This window comes from Dermacentor andersoni, chromosome 5, assembly GCF_023375885.2.
Source record: "Dermacentor andersoni chromosome 5, qqDerAnde1_hic_scaffold, whole genome shotgun sequence".
Classification (NCBI taxonomy): Eukaryota; Metazoa; Arthropoda; class Arachnida; order Ixodida; family Ixodidae; genus Dermacentor; species Dermacentor andersoni.
The window spans coordinates 102426219-102448554 of record NC_092818.1 but is presented as its reverse complement, the minus strand read 5'-3'; the positions used below and the strand labels follow the sequence as shown (position 1 = coordinate 102448554).

Genomic DNA, 22336 nt, shown 5'->3' with positions numbered 1-22336 from the left:
GGAAAACGTTTGCCTTGTGGCAAAATGCCAGATTTAAAGCTTGTGGAAAGATCAATGTTCACCTGGAGATACAGTCCACTCCCCCCCCTCTATATAGACAAATTAAACCAGTTTAGAGTGATCGAGTATTCTTTCCAAGTTCTACTATTCGTTGATTTCCCGGTACTAGGCTGATTTGTAGAGGAGAAAACTAAGTTTAACCTTCTTTTTCTTTAAATGTAGCGACAAAACCTTAGCGTCGTTATGTCAGCGTGACGTTTCAAACATATACTCATTTTTCTCGTATTTTGGGCGCTGTGGCTCAGTTAAAGTTCGTGAATATTGCGCTTCGGATTCTTCAGGATACAATGTAGCTCAGCATTTCCGATAAAATCGATTAACTAAGCAAAAAGAGAGGTCGTCAATACTCTTGACGTCACAGGAAGCTGCTGCTTACTCTTCAACACCACCGTCGGCCCCTGGAATTTCGTTCCTGCGTCTTTTCAAGCTTGCCAAGTCTCCGCTTACAGCACGTAAATTATTCGTTTCTTTAGTGTCCCTTTAAGCTACGTAAGACCTTGGGAATTATTTTCCACTCATGACTTTGCAGGAAGCCGTCTATTGAGTGGCAGCCTTAATGTAGGGCTCTTTTGTTGGTTCGAAAGCCTGCCCTATTTTTTGAGATACTCTTCTTTTTTGCGCTCTTGCTTTTCGCTTCCGCTACTTCCGGCTCTGCGCGCGCGCCAATAAACGTCACCTAGCGACGGTGTTTTACGTGCACGCTGCTATGCATGCTTTGACTTACGGCTGCTAGTGTCCGACTAGGATTACTCTCCTAGCAAGGTTTCTAATGAAAATCGAGGGACATCGAGACTGTTTAAACTGCAATAGAGACAAAAAAAAAGAAAACAAGATGCCACAAAAAATATATATAGGAGAAATAAGGCTAGTCGTGACTCAAGTTTCGAACGACCTAAATAGCGAGGGCTTTCCGCCCCTATTCTGACAAAGCGGCGAATCAACACAACGTCGGCAGGTCATTAAATATGGCCTTGTGGCGAGGGCGTCCCCATTCGTGAACAGGAAACGCCCTTCGCAAGAACTCGGTCATGACTCTCCGCGGTTCCAGCGGAGGAGAGTTTTTTTTTCTCTTGCTGCCATAAAAACGTACCACTTGTAGGGCAACGTTATCACCAAGATAATTGCCTTTTAAATTTTGTTCCGCGCACGGATTAGTCCGAACACGCTAGGTATAGTGTTTAACGCTGTCACGAGTGAAGAAAGCCGCGCAAAGTAATACTGCTTGCTCTTCCGAGCAACCATAGGTAGATAGAGAATTGCCGACTCAACTTCGACTTTAGCACAAGTGTTTTGATCGAATAACAGCAAGTTAATTGGTCGTAAAGGTAAAGGTGATTAAGACGGCTTGCTGACTGCGACCGGGCGCTGATTCATTTCCGCCACATATTGCGTCTGCCGATTCATTCCTTGTTTTACAGTTAAACTTGAGGTATATCTTATTTTGCTTTGTGACGTTATGCTGAAAACCTAATGACCAGTATTCTACCGTAAGACCTTGAGCAAAGATGCTTACACTAATGAGTCAGCAGTTTTATTTGTAAGTACTGTTTATCAAATGAAAACTGGTTTTCTTTAAGGCGATGTTTCGTCGCATAACATTCCAGTGTTTACGACGCACAATCATATATCTAAACCAGAATGCTCTCATAACATAGTTAAAACGCTGGAACATTTTGTCAATATCAACGAACAAAACTATGGCACGCATCCACCAACGATAACGACACATTGCGTAGAACGGAATGACTGCAACACTAAGAAACACGGCGACCAGCGCCACAATTAAGACGTTGGCTAAGCCCGAGTGATAAGAAGATTTGGGTCGCGAGTAGCCGGCGCCACAGGGCAAGCTGCGCGGCACGACATAAGCCCCAAACAGTAACAAATAGCTAAGCAACGCCTTTTAAGCGGAGTTTCCCGTATTTCTGGCTTAGTCGAATTTGTATATTTCTATTCACATCAAATGGCGCAGAGCTTGCCGCACCCCACGCTGAACTTGATTTCATTAATCAGGAGCCATAGGAACAATGAACGGTTTTCTGTGATTCCAAGGCAGTTCTTCTGTGCATACAAATCGCAGTGCGCCGCGCACCCAATGGAGCCAGAAATCCGACCGACATACCATCGCAGCCACTGGCTGCCCTACAGTGGAGCACGGATAGCAATAGAGAATATGAGGAAGTGGAAACGCGAGCGATGAGGTCACAAGAGAGACAACGAAACATTGGAGACTCAGTCGCGCTGAAATGCTCTGCACTGCCTCATATACGTCTAGTCAATGGCCTTTCATCTTCAAAGGAATTGCGGTCGCATAGTAGTATACGTTTACGGTTTCTGCGCAACGACAGACGTGGCAATCAGCGATGTCGGCCGTTGCAATCAAGCAGAACTAAGCGTTGCTCCACGCTACAGCCAGGAGCAAGCGACAGAGTAAGGTTGCTTCACACAATAGAAAACCCGGTAACGGCATCAGTTGCGCAGAATGGTGCAGTGAGTGCTGGCGATGGGCTGTGTAATCGGGAGAATGCAATATCCCCAAAGTCATAACTTGGGGGAGCTCGCCAAGCTGCCATGATACGTCTCTTCTGGAGAACAGAATTTAAATACATTAGGCTTCTTCTTGTGTTGTGCGAGCAGCTATGTAAGCACGGTATTGTCGGAGATACCACTATATCCCAGTATTCCTGGAATACGATGCTGTGGCATTTGCCCAGGGTTTGCTGGTGCGCTTTCCGTACCTTCGATATATGTTCTTCTGGGGATCTACCGTGAACAACTGAGAAAACACACTACAAGGCTTTCTTCGAGTCGCAGAATTTATCAGACCAGTGAGCCGGCTCTTGATAAACATAATCGGCAGCCTCACAAAAAGCACATGATCTTTGAAACCATTGACTATGTGTAGTGGCAAATACTCAATCTGTTTATCGACTGATCTTAACAGAATAACTACTGTGCCATTAGAAGCGACCTGAGTGGAGGAACGCCGTTGTATATGTGAATTTCGGCATAAGAGGACGCATGCTAAGGTCACAGCGCTGCTTAGTGAAGTACGAATGTGGGCTACTTAGCGTCCTCTCCTACTCCTGAAATGGACCACCATGCTTCAGGTTGTCACAGATACCGCAAAGCTGAAACGATGGCCGCACTTAAATTGCAAAACTTGTTGGAAGACATGGAAAACATTGGAAGACAACTTGTTGTTGTCAGTGCGCGATGACATCGACAGCACTGAATAACCATACATGGAGCCTTCAAAGAAACGAGATGGGATGGTGTGATTGTGCACCTGAATAGAGTTGGTGGCCACCTCTGCGGTGATCGGGTACTCATGGATAGTGGTAATGGTTCTAGCAGTAGAATCGCACGATGAGAGGCCGAGACAAGTTATAAAGGCCTATGCTTCAATACTTGAATCAAGAGGTTTCTAGATATGTGCCATAGCAGGGTGTCAGGTATAAGCGAGGAAGTGCTACAGGTTATAAGAATGCATCACTGGGGACACTAATGTGTACCGCAGTGCATTGCTTGCACAGTTCAGGTTACTCGCGCGCCACGACAATTGTTTGCGCCATACCGCGTGAAAACCTGCGATTCTTAGCGCAGTGTTTCACTAGCTGTCATTACTGGCTCACTCTTTAAGCAAGACCACTTAAATTATTTTAACCTACGAAGCAGCGCACAAACCTCGTCACAAAGAAGCATAATTACCGCACAGGACAACTGCTTCATACGTTAAGATGATTGCCCCCCGCCCCCCTTAACTTGCCGAACTGTCGATATTGCTGAACTGCTTAAATTGTTTTATCTGTTATGCTCCGGTTAAAATATGTAATAGCGGTAGCGTCAGTTCAACCTGCGGCATTTCATTAGAAGTTAGCCACTCGTAGACCTATAAATACGAATACTTTCTCGCAATAGAGGAGGGGAGGGAGAAGGAAGGATAGGCAGGGAGGTCAAGTGGACGCGCGTTTGCTTCTCTACATTACGCGAGGGTAAGGGGGTTAAGGGATGAAAAGAAAGCAATGAGAGGGAGGAAAAAAGGGAAGATGGGACTATCCCTGCAAACACCCGCCATTGTCCATTACCTGAAGCCTACGATCAGTGACTGAGGCCAGACTATTTCATAAACCGCAGCAACGCCCGCATTGCTGTGTAATCCTGCGATGAGTGGGGCCATGATACGAGGACATTCGTTTCTGGAGCCCTTTGGGTTTATCCTCCTTTCCTCACCATGCAATCGTCGATAACGCAGCGAATTTCGCTGCTGATATAAAATCGGGTCTGATATATGAGGCCTTGCAATTATGCTCCTGGTATGTGTGTCAAAGCTTTGAGATTCTCTAGGTCAAGTTACCAGGGCATAAGAAAAGGAATCTGAAAAGATCACGCGCAGAAGTATATCATTCCTGATTTTGTTTTGAGAAATAAAGCTAGGAGCCCATGCTATAGCGAGATTCACTTCCTCGAGAGATTCAGTACTCTTGAGCATACACTGACCGAGTGGAACTCGCCAAACGTAAGACTTACACGACTGCATCGATTAAACCCCTCACTGCAACTCCAACCTCCACTCGGACTTCCTCGAAGTGAAGCTACGTTTCTCTGTCGCCTTTGGGTAGGAGTTGCTTTCACGAAGGCATACTCTACATTAATTGGGGGGACCGACAGGACAGCACGCGAGGTCTGCGGCACCGAATAATATATCGACCACCTACTGTGCCACTGTCTACGATATGCCCCAGAAAGACAGGAACTTGCTAACGCTCTACAACAACTGGACGAACGGTCGCTTTCTGTGCAGGTGCTGCTGGAACACCGCCCCCATCGCTCGTCGGCCCATAAAGCGGTGAAGGCGCTTTTGTGCTTCTTGAGGACGACGGGCTTGTGTGAACGTCTGTGACTATTATTCCAATTTCTATTAGACCACAAGCGTCAGTGAACTCACCGCCAATTTCTTTTTTCCCTTCCCTCCTGTCTCTCCCGGACATCTTTGTTTTCCCTATATATCCCATTCCCCCGGTGTAGAGTAGCCAAACGGACGTTATTCTGGTTAACCTCCCTGCCTTGTGCTTTTCTCTTTCCTCCTTGAGAAAACACCTGTTCTTTAAGGCATCATTTTTCCCTGCAGCTTATAACTATATCTGGGTTTACTATGAGACAATTAGGAACGCCAAAAACAGAACGCAGGAGCGCAGTATAAGAAACGGAGGAAAATGATTATCGCTACCATTACTTCGTGAGCGTAACGTTGGCAGTCCGTCGTCGTCTAATAGCGACTAAATGCGAGTTATCCTTTAACTAGTGCCACCTTTCTACAAGATACGCTGTCTGGTGTTCTTCCTTTCGGGCACGTGTCCATGCGCCTCTCTTCAAGGCTGGTAATACGCACCGTAGTTCAAGTAACCGACGCACCCAGTTCTTGCATGAAATTCAAGGCATAATGTGGCTGCGTGCAGTACATAGCTAAATGATCAATATTTTCTGCTTACAAACTAATATTTGTTTCTTATCGGAAGGCATCAAGCGAGCACAGATAGCGACGTCCAGTGGGAGGTAGTAAACAGCCTGGTCAATGGGCGCCACGCTACACAAGAGACAACTGTAGCTTTGAAAAAAAAAAAAACTGTGCTAACAACAACAACAACAACAAGAAAAGAAAACCATAATGCTATATTTGGCTGCAGTTTCACGGCACTTAGTTCCCGAAGTAATAAAAACTATCGTCACAAACTATAAGAGAGGGTAGAACCACTGTATGGCAACATTTTCGCTATTGCCATCGCATGTTGGAAACATAGAGCAAGCGGCGACATAGGGCCCGGCGTCCAATTCGAAGCGTTCGCTCTCCACAGTTCTCTCCGCGCAACCAAAAACGACGAACATCGCGGCCGGTGCTCGAGATAAATCACAGCGCACTGGCCGCAATAACAAAATGGAGGGCGCAAGCGCGTTCCTTTCTCCCGTCTCCGAAAAAGGTGGGCCTCATTTGCGTCATTGGCCTGGTTCCGGTGAACGCCCTTCGGGCTGCCGGCAGTCACGGAACGGAATCACGTCGTCGTCTTCGCCATCTCGGCCGCTTCCCGTTCCCCGACCCCGCGCGCTCAGCGAGGGAGCCGGTACGAGGAAACAGCTGACAGATAAGGGCCGCGCTGCGCCGTCGACAGCGAGCGCTGTTGTGCGGGGAGTGCTGGGGAGAAGGCGTGGGGAAAGAAGGAAAAAAATAGGAGGAGGCAGAGCGGGAAGAGAGCGAAAGGAATCCCAGAGCGGGACGGAGAGGTCGTAAAGAAAAGCAAGTAGTCTGAGCGGGCGAAGGTATCGCGCGCGGACAAGCGACAAAGAGGTGCGCGAGCGGGGGAGCCCTGATAGGGCCGTAAATCTTGCGACGGCCGCCGTCGTCCCGGGTGGAAACCCTCTCTCTCTCTCTCATTCTCCCTGGCTCCCCTCTCCCGTTTTCTCCCTTCTTAGCGGCTGGTGTTTTCCCGCTTTCCTCTGTCTCGGCTCCTCCGTCGGACGGACGTACGGACTCGGGCCCCGGCGCGCGATGGCCGGGCAGGCACCAAAGGACGCGAGGGGCGCCGATAAATCATGCTTCGAGGCCCAGAAATGCCCAGATTAATGCGGCCCCAGAGCGTCCCGGAGATGTGCTGTAGCTCGCGAGAGGGAAAAGCCGCACCCACGCACGCGAGAGGCGCACGTGCGAAAAATCGAGCCGCACCATGCGCGGCGATCCTGCGTCTTGTTTGTCGACCGCGAGGACGCGTGGTTCCCAGCTGAGAGGACGAGACGTGAAGGAGAGGGACAAGCGGGGGAGCCCATGAGCAGAGAGGAATGACGAACGATTCGCGGAATGGCAGGGAAGAAATCAAATGAAAACGGTCAATTCTTTCTTTCCCTGCTTCTACGTTTCCTGCGTTTCTTTGTTCCTTTGATTTGGCAGTAGTTGCTATTGCATTGAAGGCGACTCTTTCTGAGATTGCCGACGAATGGGATCAAACACTGCCAAACACTTGCTCGAGAATCTGCAAGAGCTCGCTAGTTGTGCTTGTGTGAAATTCCTAATACTTCGGCCCAGAACACGTCAGACATTCAAGGCGGAGCGCTTAAGTGAGGAGACACATTTTCTTATCTGCCAACTAATAAAGATTGGAACCAGTGCCGATGTGCTGTTTCGTTCGTGCGGCGAGATTCAGCAGACGCATGCTCCTGAATGCGTCGTATAAGAGGCTCAGCGATAATGAAGCAAGCGGAGGAGTGCATTTTTCAACATATAGTGAAGTCGTGCGTTTAGCCGGTAGAGAAATTGGAATAGTAGGCTGGTGTGCTAACGGTTGTGAAATAATAATTCAAAACAAACTTATCTGACTTTCAACAGCTCCGCAAAGTTTTAGTGGTAGAAAATATTAAGAATAGTTTTTTTTTTGTGTTAGCTGTATCGCAGATGGTTATGTGTGCGTGTTTCTTTTTTTAGCGTTTTCCTCTCTGTCATCTTTCTAACCACCCTCCCCTATCCCCAGTGTAGGGTAGCAAACCGGAGACTCATATCTGGTTAACCACCTTGCCTTTGCTCTTCATTCTGTCTCTCTCAGTAGAACAACCATTTATGTCTCTGCGCGTTATAAACGTTCGTCCTTTCTCCCTGCTCATTACTCATTTACCCGAAGGACCTCCACGCAGAAGGGTATGTAAGCGCGCCAATCAAGTTCCTGACGTCTACAGACATTTGTGGTGTATTTTAAGAACGTAGCTTGCTACCACTGCAGAATGTGGCGGTGTACCGCTCTGTTTTGGTCCCCTTGCCCTCTTTCTCCCGTGCACGGTAACCATTTAGAACTACTTATGGTTAACCACGCTGCTTTTCTAAACATGTATTGCCTTTCTCTCTCTCTCTTTGTCTTGCTCTCATCTGCTCTCGCCGCAAATCATGCAAAAAATTCTAGCAATTCTTTCTAGGAGAATTGCTTCACGAAGTCGGAATGCAGAAGACATAAGGAAATATGAAAACCCAGAAATAAAGAACAAACAAATGAATAAACTTCATGGCGTATAATGAACTTAAGCCCGCTCGCCACTGCTACTGCAGATCCAATCCTGTCGATGTGGCTCTTTCGATCACAGGGCCGACGCGCCCAATCACGCAAGCCTAGGTCTTTCACGCCCCTAGGTCTTTCGATCGCGACAACCATAGCTGTGGTTTTAGCTGAAGATAAGGCTGTCTGCCGTTTTGCTTGCCATGAAAAAATACCGCTGAGCAGGCAATAATATCCTCGTCTGCGAGCTGAGTTCGAGCTAATGATCTTTTTTTTGTGGGCCAGGTGTCATTACCGCATCATCACGACAGATCCGCAATTGTTTTTACACCGAAGCTGTCTATGGCTAGGATCTGGCGGATCGCGTCCGCGCGTAGACCAACTTTTCATAGGTGGGGCGATCCAGAAGGTAGTGCAATACCAGCCCGACCCGCGGTGGAGGAGAAGCAGGCGTTAAGCAGTCCCCACACGTGGGCCGATCTCGAAGGTAGTGCAATACCGGGCCGACCCGCGGCGGCGGCGCAGTTCGCCATTAAGAGGCCTGCATACAGAGCTTCGCTGGTCATCCTTCTCCACAGAGTGGGAGGGTACTGAGTTTCTATTTAACGCAAAACTTTCTTTGCCTGTTCGCCCCACTTTGCGACAGCTGGCTTCAGCAGTCTTTCCAATTATACAACTTGTGCTACTGGGTGTGTGCCACTAGGTGTGTGTCCGAATAGATAACTTGAGCCCCTGATATGCGCAAATGGACATGTGGAACTCCTTGTGTTAACAATCTTGGATAATCCACCAGAATCTTGATGTACCATTGGGCAAGTCCACGAACAAACAAGCAGAAAAGAGAAAGAACAGGCTATAAATGATGAAGTATTGGGATGATTTCGCAATAACATAAACCATGAAGTCGGCAACAGAAAAACTGAAGTCAGCTGCATGAAAGTACGAAAAATGTAGGCATCAAAAAGAACCGACTGTGGAGAAACAAGTGAAGTGAATAGAATGCGACCCTAGTTTGCATTAAGTGAAGAGCGTCGGGCTACCGACAAGTGAAGCAGTCGGTGACAAAAAATTGAAAAATTTGGTTACACCGAAAGTAAGAGGTTGGAAACAGAAGCAGACGAGTGCAGAGAAAAAAAGTTCAGGAAGCAAAACGAGGTTAGAGCTCGCACTGAGCGAGGAGCCCTGAGCTACATAGAAGTGAAGAATTAAGGAGAAGAAAAGAAATTTAAGCGAACTATTATTAAATAAGAAGGAATGTGCGCATAAAGTTCCAGTTTGTGCATACCTATCACATGCCAACTAATATCTATGTTCTGCCTTTTGATGTTGCTGCTATAGGTAGGAACAGCTTGTGAAAACTCGCACGTTAATAGGGTGGACATTCGGCTTAGTTGGCCGCAATAACTAATTAAAAAAAAGAAAAATCCTGGGATTGTGCATGCCATAACAAGGACCTCATTATGAAGCATGCCATAGTGGGGGACTCTGAGTAATTTAGACTACCTGGCTTTCTTTAACGCGCACTTAACGTGTGATACACGAGAGTTCTTGCATTTTGTGCCCATCAAAATGCGGCCACCATGGCCGGGTTTGAACCCGGGACCTTCAGCTATGCAGCGCAACGCAAGAGACAGCGGGTGAAGCTCGCAATATATAAGCACCTTAGACTGACATACCGAGCCGACTGTTTCTTTAAAATCGCATTTAGGTAAAATTACTCTGGAGAGGAAAGTGCGGTTATGTGCAGAGTAACTTCCGATTGGACTCGTACCTTCTTTTATTGGAATGTTTACGCAGATCGCTCCTTTGGTTTGTAGCATTTAATAACGTTGCCAATCAAGTAGAGGGAGTGCTTGCATTATTATTTGCGGGAAAATAGTGGTGCATGTTATGCAGCACAGCGCACGTGATGACGCCATAATCTTGCACGTGCTTTTCGGACGGGTAGAGCTCATGTAAAAAAAAAAAAAAGAAAAAAAAAAACTACGGAGGAGCCTGACGTGAGGCAGTTAGCCTTCACAATGCAACCTCTTCGGACGCTGTACGCTCCCTGATTTTACTCGGGAAGTTATGGAAAATGCGCACATCATGCGTTGAATTTGGGAAGAGCACGCCTTGCGTAGCTTTGTTCGTAGTAGGTGCTATAGTGCCGCGGGAGTTGCTGCCGTTGTCTCGGGAAATTATGGGAAATGCGCACATCATGCGTTGAATTTGGGGAGAGCACGCCTTGCGTGGCTTTGTTCGTGGTAAGTGCTATAGAGCCGCTGGAGTTGCTTCCGTTGTCTCCAGTCCGCACCGTTCGCCTTCGGCTAGCCGCATTTGATGCCTTTAGTTGTGGATCTCAGTACCTATAAACGTTGTTGCTGTTGCAAGGGCAACACTATCTCCTGAGGATCTGCAGGATTAACTGTACGCGTCTCAAATGCCAGCTAAGCAGCAGACAAAAGGGTGAGCCCAGCAAACCTGGACAGGGTGACTACAAACAACCGCATGCCATCATGGTCACGGGTACTTTTCCGAGAATCGCGATAATTCCACGTTTTTATTTTTTGATGACAAGACTTCAAGGTTCAAGGTTCCCTCCTGTTTCTTTCTTTCTTTCTTTCTTTCTTTCTTTCTTTCTTTCTTTCTTTCTTTCTTTCTTTCTTTCTTTCTTTCTTTCTTTCTTTCTTTCTTTTGTTTCTTTTTCCTCTACGCTAGAGGTTGTAGTTGCAAGTATCGCAACGCTATGCGCGACTGGGAAAAGGCGGTTGCGATGAGGCGCACCACTTTCTGCACGCTTCGACGAGGAGCACAGCATAGAGTCGGGAGCACTGGAACGTTATGCATCGCATTTGAAGGACAGATCTCTTTTTGTGTGCGGCCAATCATGCCAAGAATTATAAATTTGGAGAACTTGTTAGAGAGAATGAGCATGGTATGAGCTAGTACAAACTAGAGGGACTGCCTCGTCTACTAAGACGTGGTGTTACAATCAGGCATCTGTTGCCGAAAAAAAAAGAGTTACCAAACACGTCCCCACGATTCAAAATGGGGAGATTATTCTGAATGACAGTGAATGTGGAAACTGGATAACATGATAACAGTCGGGAAACAAACGGCTTTAAGACTAAGAAGAACTCTCTCCTAGGGTATTTCACGCTTCGTACTGTAGTGACCGTCTCAACGATTCGCAGACACAGTACTCGTAGGCCAGACTGTTATTGAGGCAACGTGCTCGAATGCCTTGTGCTCGAATGTTCATCAGTCTATAAGGATGCTTACACGTCTACGAGGAGAACGGGCAGACAATCGCGCACGTGCGCGAGTCATATAACAGGCTGCTGAGCACGAAGTCGCGGGATCGAATCCCGGCCACGGCGGCCGCATTTCGATGGGGGCGAAATGCGAAAACACCCGTGTACTTAGATTTAGGTGCACGTTAAAGAACCCCAGGTGGTCAAAATTTCCGGAGTCCCCCACTACGGCGTGCCTCATAATCAGAAAGTGGTTTTGGCACGTAAAACCCCACAATTTAATTTTTTTGAGTCTTATATAACAGCATTTGGTTCGCCGGCATTGTCGCATCTTACCTATGGTGACTTCTTATAAATGTTATGAACGCCTGAGTATTATTCTGCCTCCATATTTCCTCGATCTTATGCGCAGCCGTCCTTTGTTAGTACACGCATAAGTAACCTGTCATCCGCAAACTACCACCCTTTGCACCAGTGCACATCCCTTTACGCATCGGTGGTCTTTATTATCGTGTTTACGCTATACCCTGAAAAATTCGTGTTGTACACTTCCTGTTTCATGTCCGTGTGGCGCAGCCTTCTCGTTATTTTTTATGCGACCCAAACAAAATACCTAACGCGTTGAAACGCCTTAGGGATATTCAACGCGGCAAAGCGCAACTCCGTATCTCTAAAATACAGATCCGTGCTAATCGAGCATCGGCCTGTACGGACCAAATTGCTTGCCCAGGCACTGCACACCTGCCTGTGTGATTTAGGAGGACTTTCGCCTTCCTTGCGATATCTACAAGGGGTGAGCATGTGACACTCTGTTTTCATCAATCAGTTTTGACTCATAAGCGCGCTCACTGTGCGGGTATGGTAGAAGGAATGAGCGCCGCTGTCTGCACCGAATGCCGATCATTTAATGCTAAGACACCGCTTTAAATGTCACCACAATGCCACAGCAAGCGAAGGCACGTTGCAGACTTCCTCATTTGCATCGTGTTCCTTTCCTTTGACATTTGAGCTGCGTTGCATTGTTCTGCACTTTCGACGGTGTTGCGATAATGTCGCTGCGCTTAATTGTGGTGTTTATGGGTAGACATACTTTATTCATTCATTGATTATTGCGTCCGCAATAATGAATGAGGTACGCATTCGATCTCAGTGCACATCTGAATTGCTAAGGCGCATCTAATGTGAGGACGCGGGCTGAAGCGCCGACGCCATCGCGAGTTTTAGTTAGTGCCCCCTTGGGCGCTAGCTATTATTTTTTGTTTGCGTCCGATAATCTGTAAAAATGGGGCTCCTGAATACTGAAGGGAAAGGTATGCGACTCATGCATTTAGGAACGAGAAAGAGGGTAGTGCAACGCAACCCAGGACAAAAAAAAAAATGTACAAGACAAGACAAGATGGTGCTCATGAATGGACGAGCGGGAATACAGATGTGTTTCTGGGTAGCAAATGCGTATCAGCGATATTGGAAGAAAGGCCTAATCAATACTGCCTGCGGTCCAAGCTAGTGCTTATCCTTTCTATTTCAGCTGCCACCCCTTCTACTTAACTAGCACGCAAAAAAAGGGCATAACAATCATGAACTTGTAATGGTGCATTACACTACATTTAACAGCCATTCTGTTACTGTGATCCGTATGTTTCTCTCGGTTTAACTTAGTCCCGCGCAAACTTAAAAAAAACAAAAAAACATGCTAGTGTAGGCAGTAAACTGGAGTTGTCTCTACCGCCATGCACTTTTTGCGACTGGCTTCGCCTTCCGACCAGTTTCACTTTTTCGTTGAACTTCTATGACCAGACGACTCTGTCTGTAGGTGCAGTCGGATCAAGTGCCTCTTCAAGATCATTTTCACATTTGGTGCTCCGATATAATGAGAGCGAGCACCGAAGCAAACAACCACACATGAATAAGCGAATTCCGAGCACATCACACCACCGGCTGCTGGCAAAGTGCAAAACACTTTCCTTGTCGTCTTAATTCATAACCTTAATTTGAACGCGTGTATCTGAACCCGATAGATTACGGCCCACGCTGGGTGTACGATCCGGCAGCCTCATTAACATGTCCGGACGTAATGTTGCACAAAATCGACCTTCCCCTTGCTGTATATGACCCGGTAACATTTACACAACCTCTACAACTAGTCATAGCTGTCATGGAAGAATTGCGCCACATTGCGTGAAGAAACGATAAACACCAGTTCTGGGTCTTCGCATGCAACCGCTCGTAGCGGAATTCTTTAGCAGCGTCAAATATAGAGCCTCAAATGATAATTAAAGCAGTTGAGTCGAGCACAGCAGTCCGAAGACAAAGCTGTCGCAGTTTCTCACTTTTATACATGGTTTATAAATGGTCGTGAATCAGGCATTCAGCTATGCTGGAGAAAGCCCACGTGGTTAGCGCGTTGCAGCAATTGCCCTACGCTTACACTGACAATCCTTTGGGCTTCATTGTCGGAACTTTTGCGTTGCCATGAAGCGTGTCTTCAGGGAAGACGGAGGAAGTGGCGAACGTTTACGGATGACGTAAAGTGAGGCATAAGCTCCGGACGTTACAGACGCAAGAAGGGCGAAGGCCGGCGCTCGCCTAACCACGGCCGCTGGATCGTTTTACCCAGGGCCTGTACCCTAACCCAAACATCAAGGGACTCTTTTAGAGAATGACGGGTCAGAGAGCTTCTCGCTTAGCAAAGTGGCTGCACCGTTAACCAAGAGAGACGCTGCAGGGTCGGGAAAGGCCGGCTTCGTGCCAGGCAGCGGCGCCGGTCTTGCGTTCTGCTCGTGAGCATGACTTCGACTGTCTGATTCTCGAGGGAATCGGCCCGCATTCCGGTGATGGGCACAGAATATGGGAACACGTATAGGTGCTCAGATCTTTTCGTACGTTAAATAGCCTGCTGGAGACCTAGAATAATTGTGAGCCACCCACAACGGCATGACCTAAACTCCATGACAAAGCCTTTCATATCAGATCGCCGAATGAAGAGGCTACCGTTGTCTCATTAAATCCTGGAAATGTGCTTTTCCGTGTCCACGTCAAAGAGAAGGGATGCGAGGGAACACTATAATTAGTAATTAAACACAGAATTCACTCTCTCGTCTCACGGTCGAAACAGGTTATGCATGTTGTTTACCTCTTGCGCACTATCTTCTGAAACAACGCGACCTTAGTTCCACCACAATTACCGCCAGACACTTAAGTAGTGCATATTCAAAGACATACTTATGTACACCACGAAAAACGCGAAGTACTGTATAAACGCTGACTGTATAACGAGAAGCCGGAGAGATTAGCTTCAGTGGGCTCCCGGCATGCCACTCCAGGTGAGTGAGCTGCTTGTGTGTCCATGTGATCACCGTGTGCAGCACGCGAGTCGAAAGAGCAACACGAGGAAAATACCACAGGCGACAATCTAATAAAGACAATGAAGCTACGCGAAATGTGCACACCTGAGAACACACACTGAAAGGAAACCACGCATAAAGACCAATATTCGGTGTCACATCGTGCATAAATACGTAACACGGCTTACATCGAGCGGCCCAGATCTGTATATAGTTGACGCATACTAGGTGCGACAGTAATCTGCTACTAAGGCGCTCAACTCTGTTGCTGACCACCAGAGATTGCGCGATTGCGAAAACGTTGCAGCACAGACTCCTAATCCGTTCTGGCGCAGGTTTGACGCGTCTGTTGAGATATGGGCACCGCGGGGCTCGACCGTGATTGGACAAGGTTTCGCGCGACGAGTTATGCCGCGTTCTTGATTACAGAAGCGGGCGCCACACGAAGTGTGAGAGGTCGCCCTCCATTTCGACACGCTGTTCTCAACAGGACCGGTAAGGGGACTGTGGCGGCGGTGCGCTTATGATTAGGCCTGCCTCACATCGAGTGCTGGCAAGACGATTGATCGACTCCAGAGAGCGACGGAGCGAGACCAATCACGCCCGTCTGAATTGTAGCCCCAATTTGGGACCGAAAAAGGAAAAGGTTCAGAGGGGTTGGGAAGGATGGGGGTGGGGGGAACGTAGACCGCCCTCCGGGGAGTTCGCTAGTTCTTTTTAGGCCGGAGGATAGAGTGAGAACAAGGTTTTACTTTATTGAATGGAGCTCGTTCCTTTTGCCGGGTCTCGAGAGGCAACCTTTCGGCGTCCCTCCCTCTTACCCCGCCCCTTGACACTGTCTTTGGCCCTTTTCAGATCGTGGCCTGAGATCGTGAAAATAGCGTCGAGTTCGACCGGGTCGCGAGATTTTTGTGTCACGTCTCCGAAATTTTACATTTTCCGTTCGTTTTATAGGCACAGGCTCACGCCAGTTTTCTTCCAATTCTTCACGCGATTGCAGTTGTCTTCTTTTTCTCTTTTTATCTTTGATGGAGAGAAAGAGGAATGGTGTTTTCTTATTCTTCTCGAAGTCTTTATCACATAAATGTGTGTCCGTCTTGTGCTGCAAAATTGGACATGTGTCTCCATTTTCTATATTTTCGCTTCCTTAGGAAGGTGTAAACGGAATCTGATGTATCATCCTTTCTAAGGAACCTTCAGCATCTTGATGTGCCGTAAAGTATGAACCCATGCTTTGAACCGAGATCGCGCTAACGCAATAAAACGTCATTAACTACGAACAAGCAGCAGAGTCTATATTTACTATTACTACACTGACTTGAATTCCTAAGGTATGTGTGCAGGCGTGTCAGAGTTTAAAGCGTGGTTCGTGCCATTTTTTTAATACAAATATCCTTCCTTTCCAGACCAATTCCAGCACTCTCTACAAACATGGTCAGCTTTGTATACAAGCTTGGACATTTGTACATTTCGCTCGAATATTTGTGGACGCTAAACATGGAGCATTTGTAGATGTTAAGCATTATTAGACGTCATACCCAAAGAGCGGTAGAACTATTGTGACAAGAATTTCGGTACAAGGCTTACTGACGTTTCAGGAGTAGGTCAATCTCAGTAATAAGCTCACTTTCTTACAAGGTAATATTGCGACATCGATTAGTGAATACAAAGAAAATGTGCTTCAAATGGCTTGGCTTCTCAAGTTCTTCGAATATCTCATGAGTCTGTTTCATGATAGAATTCTTCGAATGATATCTCATTACATCTATCTCAGAGGTTAACGTGAGGAGCGTGAAATTTTTATTTTGTTTCTTCGTAAACGAAGCTTTGATGGACGCGATAGTTCCCGCTGGCTGTTTGCGGTGCACCACGATAGCTTTAGTTCTTTATGAGAGAACTTTAGGACCGGCATCACATTCGGTAAAAGTTACACCACGTAATCCCCCAAGTATGCGTTCTGGGCTGGTTTGCAATCAGAGGAAAGCAACATCTATTCGCAGATTCGCACGACAATCGCCTTCACGTCGCACTTTCTCCTGTAACAGCTGTTCAATGTTCAATAGCTGTTCAACTGTTCAGATTGCACACGTTTTAACCATCCTATCTTTCTCTTTTCTTGAGAAGCGAAAACGCAGGAATCATCATTGTCCCAAAGCAGTGCATCGCTCCAGGCACCACCCATCCTTAAAACTGTGGCCTTTGAAAACGTCCACAAATTGCGCAGTGGCTTTTGGGAGACGCCGTACTGGAGAGCTCTGGATTAATTTTGATCGCCTGTGGTTCCTGAACGCGCACCTAAAGCAAGGTGCGCGAGCATTATTTTTTTTTTTTTTCATTCCACCCACATCAGAATGTGACGGCCGAGGAAGAGCATTGAACCTGCGATATCGGGCTCAACAACGCAGCGCCATAGCCAACGAGCCACTAGCAGTCAATCATCCTTGAACTTGCATCGAACACATTATCCACTAGAAAAATGCCCACCCCTCATTTTTTATATTCTAAACGAAATTGTTTCAGATTTTGAAGAAAGGGTAAGTTACAGATGTTTAAGCTTTCCTGCAAATTTTTAGTAAAGCGATTTTCACTGGAGTTCAACAGCATCAATAATCGAGAACTGAGACAGATCTTTTCTTAAAGCGTTTTCAGCGAGTGTGCAATCAGAATATTTTAGACGGACACATCGCATCCAACGAGAACTTCTTCCCCTTAAATGTATTCTTCGCGCGCTACCTTATGTCCCCCCGTTAGCGTAAATTAAATAGTACATCGACAGGGTCCCGGGCATCAACTATTAGATGGAAACGTTCTCAGACAACATTGAAGTGCTGCACCTGTCGTGTTTCGGAAATTAAGTGAAGCAGTTGCTTCATTAATTACTCTAGTAATGGCTTTTTAACGGTGATAGTACTTTCCCGTGTGTAATTCCGATGTCACGAACACTTGAATTTAACCTTAATATTTATCGTTTTCTTCATACAAATTTTTCACATCTTCAGGTGCAGATTGATAGTCCCGGTTAACCGCCTATTCCAAGCAAATAATGAAAAGCTCGTTATTCGTTACAAACGTTTATTCCAACCTTACCTTTAACGAGAGCGCGTTGACTCGCGCTGCTTACATAAATTGCTATAAGTCGGCGTGATTTATTATGGCCAATGAAGAGAGCGAGAGCAAATATGAATAAAGCTGAACAGCTACAGCATTCCGCACTGATTTGGTCTGACCCAGCTTCCAAACATTTTTCATCGTACGCTGACATTAAGCTACTCACTAACGATGCTATTTTTACTGAGCACGTGAGCGGCATAGAATTGGTTATTTTGCAATCTAATCTTTTTTTTTTTTCGCCACAAGATAATTATGATTCAGGGTAGCAAAGGCGGCAGGAACGGCCGTTCATCTTTTCGTGCTAGCGGGTTGAGGTATTCAGTCAATATAAGTGAAAGTGTTGTAGAAGTGTCAAATCAGGCACTGAAGCCAAACTAGGGAGGTAGGAAACCTAGCAGCACTAGTGCATCAAAACGAACATAAAATTGTAATTAACATAAGTTGGTTTTGTTACAATCTCTTGCAAGGTATGCGCCAATCAGCTTGCATCAATATTTTGTCATTATTTGACGTTTCGTTTAGACAAAAACAACATTTCATGAAGGCCACAGAAAGAACTGCTGACAACCATTCTGATGGTAATGGTGACTGGCGCGTTTTAACACGTTCACAACAACACTCACGCGTCACCTGTCACATGAGATGAAACACGAAAATGAGCAAATCGAGGGCACAAAGCACGGCCGCATTACGTGAAGCAAGTGGCCTCAACAAATAAATTGCTGACGTTAGTGGCATACAGCTCCGTGCTTCGAAATTGACAAGTTTTGTACGCGTCCTAACCAACATCGCGAGGCCTGGCGGCACGTACTCCCGCTGCCATCACTCTAAGCCGAGTTATCAATGCAATGGAAGACAGTGAAGGATAAGTTGCAAGCAATGAAACACTTGTATTGAAGCTTCCAATAAGTCAGGTTCTGGTAGTGACTTCGAGGTACCTGCGCCGTCACTCCCGGCTCGACATTATCTTCAGGGTAGAGACAATGTTCCGGCTGAATCGCGCTGTCACGATAATTTAGGGTGACCAAGGAAGAGTAGAACATCTCGCACGAAATTTCCCCATTACACAGACCGCTCGATATTAAAATTTGAGCCCCTGCTAGACGTTCCCATTCCGACGGTTGCCATCGCTCTGTGACGGCGCGAAACAAAAACGGCGCGTCATCGATGATCGCCACCATCAATCCACGGCAGCGCTCGAGAAACGCGTTTTGACGAGCTGCCCAATGCAACACGCGCAGTCACGGACACACGCGGGCGAGCGCACGCGCGCGTTCTCACGCCACAGTGTCGCGCGAGCGGCAAAAAAATAATGCGGCGCAGAAGCAGCGAGCGTCGTCGGGCGCCTTACCTGATCGAGCGTCCGGGTTGCGGTTGTTCCCGCCGCGGCGTCGAGAGCCGAGCGAACGACGGTCACGCCGGAGCCTGGGCTACCACCAACTGAGCCCGGGCTCCCCCCGGCATCCGGGAACCTGGCGAGGGCCGGTGCACCGACCAATCACGACGCGGCCTGGGCGCCCACCCGCAATCGATGCGACACGACATGTGCGTCGGCCGCCGGCGCCGTCGAGTGCGCACCGGCGCTTCCGCGTCTCTGCGCATGCGCGGAAGAGGACTCAAACATGGACGCTGACCGCGCGCGCCTGCGCGTCAGTGGCGGGAAAGCGCGGAGCGCGAGTTTCGATTCGCAAGCTATCCTCCGGCGGTGGTCGGCATAGCTGTCCAGCCGTTTCGATCATATGCAGCGGCGTGCACAGCATGCCGTTAGGTGCACGTAAAGGCGCTGCTGGCCGCACTGCAGAAAGTAGACCAAATGTAAAGTCCGGTATTGTCTTGTATCGCGTTAAGCGCTTGTTTCGCGACAAACTTTTGCATTGCAAAATGCAGCAAGCGAAATCAGGGTTTACCGCAAGGTAACACTACACTTAACAGTGGAATCTAAGTGTTTTCGTTTTTTTCTTCAAGTTATTGTACTACACTTGGTGTTCCATTTCCTCAGAATTCTGTAGATGGTTTGATCATTTGCTCATTCACTGCTTCGATTGCTTGGACTAAAGCTGCGCCTATTTAGCATGTCGTTTGTTTGTCAGAGGTCACCGTTACCTGCAAGGTTCATGGCTACACGGCAAGCATATGTCTCGTATCTTATCAATACGTGAGCAAGCCGCCACTGCCTCGTCCCTTGAGCTTTCTATGCAATGTTTGCCCGAATTGTGTGTCATTAGCAATCATAGTGAGTTTCAGCAGAATGTCGCTGACCAAGTTCCTGCAGCCTTATCTTTCTGTAACTGTTCGATGTTTTTATTATATGGCGATAGCAATTATATGGACACTCCAGGCGCATTTCTGTCGTCGCCGTCGCCGTGAGGTTCCGTATAAGGTCCAAGGGCGGTAAGGTCGCCGCCGCGCACAGTATGCTGTATGTGCGAGTGAAGGCGCGCGAAGGTGAGCCGGCGAACGCGGCTCAATATCGCGTGTGAGCGAGGAAGGCGGATCATAGCCGCCCTCTCCTGTCGAGCGCGAGGCATGGGGATGAGGCGAGGCGGCTGCTGCTGACGGCACGGTCGTAGAGCTGCCGTATCTCGAAGAGAATCTGCGACGTGCGCGCGCCCGCGCGGGCATCATCTTCAAAGCAATCTGCGACGTTCGCAGAGTGCGCGTTGTGCCGGTAGCTTCGTATGCGCTGTGCTTTCGACGTTTCGTTCGCGTTGAGGAGAGAGATGCACGAAGCATAGAGTTTCATACAGTAATCACTAGAGGGAACTCTGGCGCTAGTGTCTACGGGAGCTGCAATGGGAGCGGTTGAGCCAGCATGGGAAGTATGCGAAGTACATGAATTTGCCTAAACTTCGTCCTTCTGGCCTCAAACGGCTTCGTGACTTTGTAAGCTCGCCATTTTCAACAATATACAGTGGAATAAATAATTAATTAGTGTTATTAAAAGTGTCCGAAGGCAGGATTCGAGCACCGGACCTCTAGCGCAGACGCCCGATATTGAAACCATTAGGCCACGGATGCATACATGGACAAGTGGCATATGATGCCCTCACGAATTTATCGCGGGTAAGCGAGTGCCTTGAGACCCTTGGCGTGTTTCGATTTGGCTACCTCGACAAGCTAAACCATTGCAATGAGTAGCAACTGTGCGTGTTCATAGTGTCTTCTGCTTTTCGAAAAGTACAGATCGCTCTGAAATTGACGACAATGAAGGCATACAAAGCGTAATAAACAAATCCACACACAAGAACATCTGAATCCACAAGCACGAATATCAGACAAATCCATGTACTTCCCATCATTCACATGATGGCTCAACGATTAGAGTGCCAGAGCTTCCGCTAGTATATTGTAGGGAACTCTACGGCACAAAGGTCAGTTCAATCGCTGCTGCTGCGCGATTCCTCACGATTCAACGTCGCGATGCTAGCGCTGACCAAAGAGCTGCGGAAGATCCCCGACCTAGGTTACGCCCTCTACGCAGACGACATCACGCTCTGGGCCACCAAGGGCTCCCTAGCGCGAAAAGAGGCGACCCTTCAAGAGGCCGCGACGGCCGTGGAGAGATTTGCGGCAGCGAGCGGGATGCGTTGTGCGCCAGAAAAGTCCGAGGTGATCCGGGTGCACGGAGGAGGAATCTACAAGTCCCCCGGCCCTATCGACCTCTATCTTGAGGGCCAGAAGATCACGGAAGGCAATAAGACTAGGATTCTGGGTTTTTGGATCCAGAGCAACCTGAAAGCCTCCCACACCATCCAAACCCTAAGGTCTGCCACCAACCAGATCTCGCGGATTATAAAACGAATTACAAGAAGCCGCAAGGGCATGCGAGAAGAGGACACGCTTCGCCTCGTCCAGGCTCTGGTGATCAGCAGAATCACATATAGCATGCCGTATCACTATCACTCGCTAAACAACGCGACCAAGAACAAGTCGATGCCATCATCAGAGGCGCGTACAAAACGGCCCTGGGTCTCCCTGTCACCACCTCAAACGAGAAGTTAGCTGCCCTCGGGATCCACAACACCTTCGCTGAGCTGTCGGACGCGGTTATGGCTTCGCAAAAGGCCAGACTACAGAACACGGCGGCGGGCAGAGCCATCCTCCACCGGACCGGAACGGCAACGGAGCTCCGTGCCCTCGATGGGCAACGATCACTCCCGCCTGAGGTCAGAGGCAAGATCAAGGCGAACCCGATACCGAAGCACATGAGCCATGAACTCCATGAAGGACGACGCAAGGCTCGCGTCGACAGACAGCGCCGACAATTCAAGGGTGACCCGTACGTAACGTACGTGGACGTGGCGGCGTACCCTGTAGGGGGCCTCTTCGCGGTAGCCGCCGTGAACGGGATAGACAACTCCTTGACTCTCGCGGCCTCCGTAAGGGCAGAGACCCCAGCTGCGGCTGAAACCATAGCTGCGGCGCTGGTAATAAAGCAAGAAGACAGGGTAGGCAGGGAATCCCATGTCGTTACCGACTCGCAACAGGCCTGCCGTAACTTTACCAACGGCCGGACACCGCTGCTGGCGGCTCATATTCTAGGCCCGAGGCTGCA

At 48.0% G+C, this 22336-nt stretch overlaps 1 protein-coding gene across 5 annotated transcripts in view; it reads right to left on the bottom strand.

Moving 5' to 3' along the window:
- Positions 1-19292, bottom strand: part of GluClalpha (glycine receptor alpha 1) — a 398335-nt gene extending 379043 nt beyond the window's left edge. For 3 of the 5 annotated variants that reach the window (XM_055070894.2, XM_050178330.3, XM_055070895.2), the window contains exon 1: positions 19133-19291. The gene's annotated coding sequence lies outside the window, so the exon portion shown is untranslated. Of the gene's footprint in view, positions 1-19132 lie in introns of all 5 variants that reach the window. The other 2 variants (XM_050178334.3, XM_050178333.3) reach the window with 2 other exon arrangements.
- Between the last annotated feature and the right edge of the window lie 3044 nt (positions 19293-22336).